The following is a 9,738-nucleotide window of genomic DNA, read 5'->3' as shown; positions in this document are numbered from 1 at the left end:
TTCTCTGTGGCTTTACCAGGCTGGTCTTGAACTCACAGAGATCCGCCTGCCTCTGCCTCCTGAGTGCTGGGATTAAAGGCGTGCGACACCATCGCCCGGCGGAAATGTGAACTATCTACCAAACGTTTAGCTAATCTCCTGGATGACTCATAAATGCTGATCTGAATGCACAAAGATGTTCACTTGCTGTGACTGAGTAGACAGGAATAAATGCACTTATGTCCCTGCAACCAAAATGCTTGTAATTCACCTAAAAACCCAAAGAATAAACAAGAGCAACGTGACTAGATGCCTTTAGAGTCGGCATTCTGAGTTTACAAATTACAAAACCGGATTGAGCTGAGCTGGAATTTATTTCTGAAGTGAAACAGCTAATGCTGGTTTGAACATAAAAATTACTTCTAATGCTGTACCCTCTGGGTCACACAAAATGTCTGTGCCAGGCTCCATGCATATACGTGTTAGAATGTAAGAGCTCAAGCAAGTAACGCAGCAAAAGCCATAGACCAGACTGGCCCACCGGTCATTAGAGCTCTGGCAGGGCAATTCATATATATGTCTTTAAATAAATGCTTCAAATCCGATTACAAACGATTGCTTCCTTATTGCTCTGCATTCGCCTCCAGGCAACTAGGATCCTGTTAGCATTCAAGTGATTTCATTTGGTAGGAGGCCCAGGGACAGTACATTAAGGCAACATCATCAGCAAATTAATTTATAAACACTTTGAAAGGGCAGACAACAGTAAAAGAACACCCAACTAAGTAATTTATTTTTTTTTCTTTAAGTCAAAAGAGAATCCGAAGAAAGAGCAATGAGCTTCGCTGGACCAACAGCCCACACCTATCACAGACAAAGCACTGCCTTATCTGGTCTCCTTTTGTAATGTTAGCCCAGCCGTGGCCTTTGAAAGTATATAAGTGTTCTGTTTGTCTAAACCAGGCTCAGCTGAGAGGAAAACTATCAGAGATGATGGTTTTCATTCTAAAGACCAAAAATCCTTTTGTTTAGTATTATCTAATCTAGGCCTGGTTTGTAACTTGGTGGTAGGGCAGTCACTGCACGTGCACAGGATTTGGGTTCAATCCTCAATGTAACCAGAGAAACACCAAACAGAAATAACAACAACAACAACAAACAAACAACAAAGAGAATTATCTCATCTGACCCTGATTTTTGCGGTCTTTCTGCGTGGCTTACAGCATTCCACCATGACAAATTTCACTTCGTCATTTGTTTCCTGTCTTCCAGGTATAACCTGAAAGAGCCTGAGATCTTTTTCATGGGTGGGTGGGGGGCAACAACTTCCAACTCACCGATGTGTATGGCATTCAGCTGGGATGGTGGCTTACAAGCACTTTCTTCTGTCTGTCACACACACTCAGTTTCGGCTCAATCACTGTGAGGTATCACGATTGCCATGACCCCTTTTCAAAACATGAATATGTAGCCTACTCAGAAGCATCATGTTATATGTAGGACATTTGTGCCCTCACTGGTGTGAAGCACGGGTTACATAAAACATTCATGAGTGTGTACATGAAGGCAGATGGGAACAAAGTCCAAGTCTAAATTGGCTTGCTGTCCGTGGGCAGATAGCTTTGTTGATATCTAGCAGTACTCCGACAGCTATCTTCACCCCTGCAAGCACCCAGCACCTTTCTAGATGATTTGATGCTTTCTGGATGATATGATGCTCTATGGTAGCAGAGCTCAGTGTCAATGTTTAGCTCTGAATCAATGGAACAATCTGTTTCTTCAGATTTATCATCCATTCCAAGCACAATATTGATTTTATTGGTGGTTTCAGATTACCAACAAGTTGCAGATTCTGGAAAGCTTCCTTAGGAACTTCCAGAGAGACTGATAGCCAGTGATGTCTCAAGACAGCAGCAGCACTTTCTGGCCTGAGAGTCCTGGTCCCCTGGCATAGTTCCAAGCACAGAAGGAGACTACTGAACGGAGCATTAGCAGTTCCACAAACCCATCTTGTTCTGCTGATTACCAAACTGGAGAAAATGCCATTAAATAAGAGGTGACCAGCCAGGCAATAAGGAAGTTAGGCTGCACCTCAGCCCACTACTCCAATAAGTTGGTCAATGGCAATGACAGAGGCCAAAAGTCATGAGCTTTGAGAGTACATCTTGTGATGTATCACCTTCTGGGGAATGGTGCCCCTCATTCCCTGCACCCTTCACCTATGAATGTGGGACTGACAGAAAATTGGCCACACATCTACATTTCTTGATATGGTTTCCAAAAATTATCTCACTAATAATATCTAGAGAGAGAGTCTAACTCTCATGGGTACTGAGGGCCTGTGCTCAGGGAGGAGAGTCTAGATCCCTGACCTATGCACAATAGAGGCCTTTTAGATAGTCCTAACCAGTATCATGGGGCTGGAGAGATAGCTTACCAGTTAAGAAAACTGACTACTATTCCAAAGGTCCTGAGTTCAATTCCCAGCAACAACATGGTGGCTCACAACCATCTGTAATGAGATCTGGTGCCCTCTTGAGGAAGAAACCTGGTCAGTTATTCTCATCCACTTTGACCATGAAACCCAAAATGGACAAGTTCAACAGAACCGCCATATATGGGCTTCCCATGCATGCTTCAGCATTGCCAGGGCATAAATTTCATTTCATTTTCAACCAGTCTCACCCACAGGCTCTTTTGTTTGTATATCATCCATTACCACATCTTATTTAAGTGTGTCAACAAAATCCTCCCAAGGCCAGGTATGCCTCAGTTGTCCAAGAAGAACTGTGTAAAACTCCGAACCACCACTTGCTTCTCTATGAGCCCTTGCTCTGGTGTTGAGATGTTCTGCCTTCCACTCCCATGGTGTCAGTTTTGAGTTCCCATCTAGAGATTCCCTAGCAAGAAAATTATATTCGGCAGTGGGGTGCCCTCCTTCTACAGGCATGGGGCATCCTTAAAATACATTGTGCTCAAGCTCAGACAAGCATCTTCTGAAGAAACTGACTGTATTACCTAGACATGACAAGTAGCAGAGAGAGAACTGGGCCTTTGGGCTCCTGATTCCCACTTCTCTTGGGAAGCATCCCCAACCTTTTCAGATCCTGACCTATCCCTTTGGATAGGTACCTGCAGTCTCACAGCCCTCTGATACAGCCCTGCAGAGCGGCCAGTTTCAAATCTGCGCCTCTTCTCCATCCACTCACTAGTATTTAGAAGTCTCCCATCTCTCCATTAGGAAGACTTTCTCTTGCCTCTCCAGTCAAGAGTATAAACGTGACTGGCGTAAAAATTTAAAATAATTGTGTTAGACTAAATGAGGGAAATAATGTACTAGAATTATTTGAATAAACAACTTATTGTTAATATAAGTTAAAAATGTATTTTTTTTACTGTAAATTCAATATAAATAAAGAGAGCTGACAAGATTGGCTTCTTCAGTCCCCTAGGCTCAATATAAAGGCAGGTTTTTCTTCCTTTGTTTCATGCTGAAAGTTTGGTCAGTTCACACCTGCCTCCACTTCTGAGAATGCTATTTTTCATTTATAGATCTATATCTATATATATATTATTTCATATTTATGTTGTCATGTAGGTTTCAGAAGCACACACTGCTCTGGAAGACAATCTATACTGGCTATGTATTGACTTCCAAGCATGCTTGGGACCTGAATGTCTTTCCTGTTGAAGCTGAGTCGTGAGCAGAGAGCCCAGACATGGAAGCCTTGATGGAGATTTCAAAGACTCCACTGTGTTTCAAGGCATCTTCGAAGACTTACAGGAGACATACATCCGAACATGAATGTTGGTGTGCACCTAAAAACTTTCTGACCGAGTGAGCAGTTGGAAACGGGAGGCTGCAATTAGCTCTCAGTTCCAGCCCTAGGCTGTTTGATCTCAGCTTGGTCCAATCTAAGCTTCATATCCCAAACACACACACACACACACACCACACACACACACACACACACACACACACACACACACACTCCTTATAACCCACAGTGTGGGCGTGTGGATGGCAGCTACACCGAGGAAGGTACCTAGCGCCTTCAACACCAATGTTTTCTTGGGTGGATTCACTGTAACTGGGGAAGCCACCAATGTTTCTAGGATTAAGTGTCTGCTCTCATGACAGCATTTATTTTTTTTTATTCATTTAGGACTAATTGCTATGATATCAGCAGACACGTTCACCGAAATCTACACAGTACATATTCTGCATATTACACTTTCATGATAGAAATTAAGACAAAAACTTGAATAGCACTTTGACTTTGCGATTGTGACACTGGTCTCAATGGACAAGAGTGTCATTGCTAGACATCAGAGGACACAGAGGTTTTAAACTTCTCTGTATATCGCATAAGAAATGATACATATGTATAATACAAGTATAAATTACAAGACTAATGCATATACATGAACCAATCATTGTGGCTGCTTTGCTCACACACTCCTGAGAATGGGGCCACACACCAAACACTTACACAGCCCCTGGAAGACTGCAGTGTGTCCCATCAGTCTCCGTGGATTTGTTCCTCACAATAAACCATGGCAATTATCATCAAAGAAGAGAGAAGCCTGGGTGGTACTAAGAGGTAATGAACTCTGAGGTTTGGGGGTGGTTCATATATGGCAACCTTATCTTAATATTATTAAACTACAGCAATTTCCATGAACAACCATATAAATGAATGATTTCAAAGTCTCATGACATTCCTAAGGCCACATAAAATCAGAAGGAATTTCTGAAAGGGAATCTGAACAGATTCTCGCCAATTACCCATCTCTATGGAGGTTCATCTTTCTGAGTTTACCATTTGCTGGGCTAGTCACCTCTGGCAGGGTACTGCACAGAGACAGCTTAGTACACCACGTTCCACAATGCTAAGAAGCTGAACATTCGCTTAGACATCAAATGCAGTCTTCTAATTGAGAAGAAAGTAGGTAATTCTCTTGGTCTCTGTCGTAAGTCTTCAATGTAAACTGGCATTCCAAAGGAGCCCACAATCTCCTATGGCAACTTGAAGAATTCTTTCACCCCAGACCCACACTGCCAGTGTGCTCAGAAAGCTTCCATTTGACATTTTCGGGGATCCAAGTTCCCTCCCTTGGCCCGCCCAAATCACAGGGGTCTAAGAGAGGAACGTCTGAAACCCACAAATGTCCTTTTTACAGAAAACCTTTATTGACTTCAGCCCAGCAACGGCCTGTATAAACAGCCCCTTTCTATTGATCCTGTGAGTTGCCACGATGCTACATTAGCATTTATTTCTCTGGATACATATTTAAACAGTAACTTCTCTTCAGCGGGTGATTACCTGGTAATGCTGACTCAGTCCGAACAGTGTATGTCTAGAACAGCCTCAGATTTGGTGAGCACCCCCCTTGGCACATGGGGCATGTCTCATAGCCTTGGGCTCATGAACGGTGACCGGAGATCTTGAAACAAGGAGACATACTGGCATAAGTCACCTCTACCGAATCAGGGATGCAGAGACATGAATTAGTTATCAGGGTAGGAGATGGCGTGAGGGGGCTGGGGACTGGGGGTGGGGGACTGAGATGTTTGAGGTGGGGGTCGATCTGGAATCTGGGTTAGATAGAATGATAAACCTTCAAACACACAATCACTTAAGTTTGAGAAGGAGCAGGGTCACCTCCCCCCTAAGAGATTTGGAAAGTGCCCAATAACTCATCACACCAGTTGTTTACTGGTGATTATTTGGGGAAGATTGGTTTTTAAAAGTCACAGCCAGCTCTTGTCCGATTTCAGGCTGTTGCTCGCTCCAAACATCACAAAGCACCACAGTAACTGGTCTTTCTCTGGCATAGTGACTCTTTCTGGCAAGGTTCGAAGTAGCCAGACGCTGCTACACGTCTGAAAGATAGTTTTCAGCAAAGGGTTCCGTTTAACCACACCTAGTCTGCATGGCTGTGTGCTCATGGATCTCATCATCTTCTATATTTAGAGAGACGGGCTTTCCAAGGGAAGACGGGCATCCAATAAGGACGATCTCATCTAGAGAGGTGAGTTACTATGGTTACTGCTCAGGAGGCTGAGGACCCGTGAACGGCTGCTCCTGGCCAGATGGACCCTTTCCAGATGAGGACCTAAAACAGAAGCCTGCTCTCCAAACGTGTTGACTGAGCCTACTCCGTGTCGTTTTGTCCATAAGCACAGGCTGCCTTTGGGCGCTCGCTGCCTCCGGCTCTCCAGCCTCAGGCAGCCAGGCAAAGCAAAATCAAAGGGGGTGGAAAACTTCTGAGCACTAACCGAACAGTAGTGAGCAGAGGGGGAGTCTCATTATCCAATCCTGGGATTTAAAAATCAAATCAAGTTATCCGGGACCAGTAGCAGGTCACTTTTCAATGGCTGGGGGCGGGGTGGGATCCGAGGCCAAGTCCCTGGCCACCTATGCTAGGGAACGCGTCTTCTCTGGGCCTCGGGGTCAGATGCCTGGCTGGAGGGGTCCTGGTGTACATTACGAGGGGTCCACTTACCCGAAGACTGCGTGTGCAACTGTTTCGCAGCTCCTGTTTTGCGCGAAGGTGTCACTCTTCCGATGGGCTCTGACAGCGTCAGTGGCGGCAGCGGAGGCAGCGACTGCAGCTCGGCGGGGCGGCCGGCTCCTGCAGGTCGGTCCCTCCTTCTCTGAAGCGCTTCTAGCTCGGGCTCAGAACGCAAGGCGGGCGCGCGGCTTTTCTAGGCGCGCATTGGACCAAAGGGAGCAGATGTTATCCGGTTGCTAGGAGCGTTGCTAGGAGGCGATGACGCCCCTCCACCGCTCCCAGCAACTTTCCTGAACGGCTCGAGCACCAGAGGGGGCTGCTGAGAACTAGTCTGGGAGCTTATACCTGAAGTGGAGGCTGGGACAGAAGGGTCCAGCCACGCGCCACTGACTTAGACCCAGAAAGCTGGCAACGCAGGAGAGTCACGGGCTTGAGCGTTGAGAGGAGCCTCGCGTCCCAAGAAACGGTCACTCACTGGAGGCTAGATGGGTGTCCCCATGGAAATTGAATTTAGGGACAGTGGTGGAACAGCACTTAAAGGTGTGTGAGCTGAGCTGAGCTGTGTGGGATCCTTTGGCTCTGGGACTGTCTCCAACTGCGTTCTTGTTTCTCTAAGCAGGTTTGAGCTTAGATTTGGAAGAGGGAAATATTAATCCATGAAACTCAATCCCAAGTCTAATTCCTTTGGGTACCAGGTATGGCTGTCTCCTGACAACGTGTCGGAGATTTGGGGATGGTAGCACAGAGTAGGGGAGGGGTTTCCCATGGTCTAAAATACTTCATTCAAGTAGACTTTACTTAGATCTGAGAGAGGAAAATAAACTCTTCAATTAACATGAAATTTTCTGTAAAAAAGTAATCGCAGAACAGATATGAAATTGGAAGAAAGATGTAGGGCTTTTCAGGGTAGTGGTCCAGGGAGTGGAGAATGGACATGATCAAACTGCATTGGAAATCTATATTAAATTCTTAAGAGACAAAACGCATATTTCTAAATGCACCCAAAAGGGTACTTACTTCCACAAAGAAAACTGGGAGGAACTATATGTGTTTCAATTTTGCTTTATTGTAATTTCCACAAAGTTTTGCATGGTCTCTGACTTTTGGATAGAGACGTTTTGATCTGTTTTTTGTTTATATTCTTAGCCATTGCGTCTCATTGTCACTGCTGTTAGTGTTATTTTTATCAGGGAAAAAAGATGGTAAGAACCTCAAAGTGGAAATATTTGAGAAGCCAATGAACAAATTCAAGAAAGGAAGACAAAACACCTAGTAAAGACATTTTTGCCCAGTGTGACCCCTTGATGATAAATTTCCCCTAGGGAAGAAGCACAGCCTTTCCCTGGCTCCCTAGAGAGTTAGGCCAGGGCCAGGATATAGAAGTCAGCGCCATTGGGAATCACTTACAAAGAAATATTTAAATTCAAGACAGACCTGTGACATAGCATTGAGTTAACTACTGCGGTGGTAGCCATCTTCAAAGCAGGTGGGGCTACAATGTGACTCCCCAGCTCAGAAGCCTTCCGTATCCACGCAATGCCTCTGTCAAGCTTTGATCTGGGGGTGTGTTTGCCTTGAGGTTGGAGAAGCTGGCAAGCTGCGCTGGAACTGGGCAGAGAAGTAATAAGTAGCCAAGGTGGGCTAAAGAGCTAATAATCATAAAGTTACTGCAATTGGGACTAAAGAGAGACTCAGAGCAGTTCAAATCCCCCGCATCCAGCGCATCCAGAGCATGTTACATGGCTACTTCGTTACTGGCCACAGGAGACCAAAAGGAACTGCCATCTCTTTCCTTCTCCTCTAGCTCTTCCTCTGGGGCTCTCCCTTTGACCTTTAGCTTCTAGCCACCCAGAACTCCTCCCTACCTTGTATGGAAGAGGTTTCCAAAGACTCCGGAGTTGTGTGCACAACAGTATTTCTTTCTCTTTAATGTGCTTCCCTCTCACCTGGCTTCCTCCCACTCAGCCTGCAAGTTGCTGTTTCAATACGTCCTGCTAGCAAGTTTCCTTATTTCAGCCCGAGCCATGCTCCCCCAGCCCACCCTACACTACTCATCCTGCCACATGCTAAGCTAGTTCTCTCAGTGAGTGCCCAGTGTCTAGCGCACGGGGCCAGGTGTACACCAGGGAGCCCCGCCGAGCCTGTGGCCATGATGTCCTCTGGGTCTCTGTTTTCCTGAGCTGGGTAGCTGTTAGTTAGCTAGAGACCCACATTGGGGGTAGCCAGGGGCTGCTGTTGTGTTCAGCTAGGGCTGTGGGGAGACTTAGGGAAGCAGTGTATTTATGCACGGACTTTGTTTCGTTTCCAAAGACCACTGTCTGGTCTTCCTGAGCAACAGGAAGTACCCAACCTAGAGTCACTTTGCTGTTTTCCTTAGCAGTCTGCGTCCCAGCCCTCTGACCTGAATGTGAGTCCTCTGAATTGAGCTGTTTTCTTTTTGCTAGAAATGCATCCCCACAGGCTGGGACAACAGCTCGGTCAGCAAAATATTTGCTATCAAAGCCCAAGGACCCGAGTTCAATGCCCAGACTCACCTTTAAATGTTGAGCATGATAACATACGCTGCCAAGGCAGAGGTAGGCAGATCACTGAGGAACATTGCCCACCCCACAGAAATGGAGGAAAACCTCAGTAGCAGAGTGATGTGGGAGTGATTTCTTATTAATAAAGAAACTGCCTAGGCCCCTTGATAGGCCAACCCTTAGGTGGGTGGAGTAAACAGAACAGAATGCTGGGAGAAAGAAGCTGAGTCAGTGGGCTGCCATGATTCTCCCATTCCAGACAGATGCAGGTTAAGATCTTCCCTGGTAAGCCAGCTTGTGGGCTACACAGATTAATAGAAATGGGTTAGGTCAATATGTAAGAGCTAGCCAATAAGAGGATGGAACTAATGGGGCCAGGCAGTGTTTAAAAGAATACAGTTTCCATGTAATTATTTCGGGTAAAGCTAGCCGTGCGGGTGGCCGGGTGAGAGGGAAGCAAGCCTGCTGCTCTTATTTCAACAGCAGAGCATCTGCCTAGCATGTATGAGCCTGTAGATTCCGTCTCCACAACTGAATACATACAAAAAAAACCCACTCATAATCTCATGCTATATCACTATGAAACCAATGCAAAGAAACCCTTCGCACGTGGGGGGGGGTGATGGAGGAGGGTCATCTTTCTATCTGTTGTTTCATTGGTTAAATAAAGAAACTGCCTTGGCCCTTTAATAGGACATAAAATTAGGTAGGCAGAGTA

At 45.7% G+C, this 9,738-nt stretch overlaps 1 long non-coding RNA gene across 1 annotated transcript in view; it reads right to left on the bottom strand.

The window, feature by feature from the left end:
- Positions 1 to 6,665, bottom strand: part of LOC101984693 — a 12,599-nt gene extending 5,934 nt beyond the window's left edge. The window contains exons 1-2 of the long non-coding RNA XR_258110.2: positions 6,490 to 6,665; positions 5,307 to 5,427 (exon numbers count right to left, since the gene is read on the bottom strand). This is a non-coding gene — a long non-coding RNA (uncharacterized LOC101984693). The remainder of the gene's footprint in view (positions 1 to 5,306; positions 5,428 to 6,489) is intronic.
- Positions 6,666 to 9,738: the final 3,073 nt, after the last annotated feature.

This window comes from Microtus ochrogaster, chromosome 1 (genome assembly GCF_000317375.1).
Source record: "Microtus ochrogaster isolate Prairie Vole_2 chromosome 1, MicOch1.0, whole genome shotgun sequence".
Classification (NCBI taxonomy): Eukaryota; Metazoa; Chordata; class Mammalia; order Rodentia; family Cricetidae; genus Microtus; species Microtus ochrogaster.
This window is presented reverse-complemented; position numbering and strand designations above follow the sequence as displayed.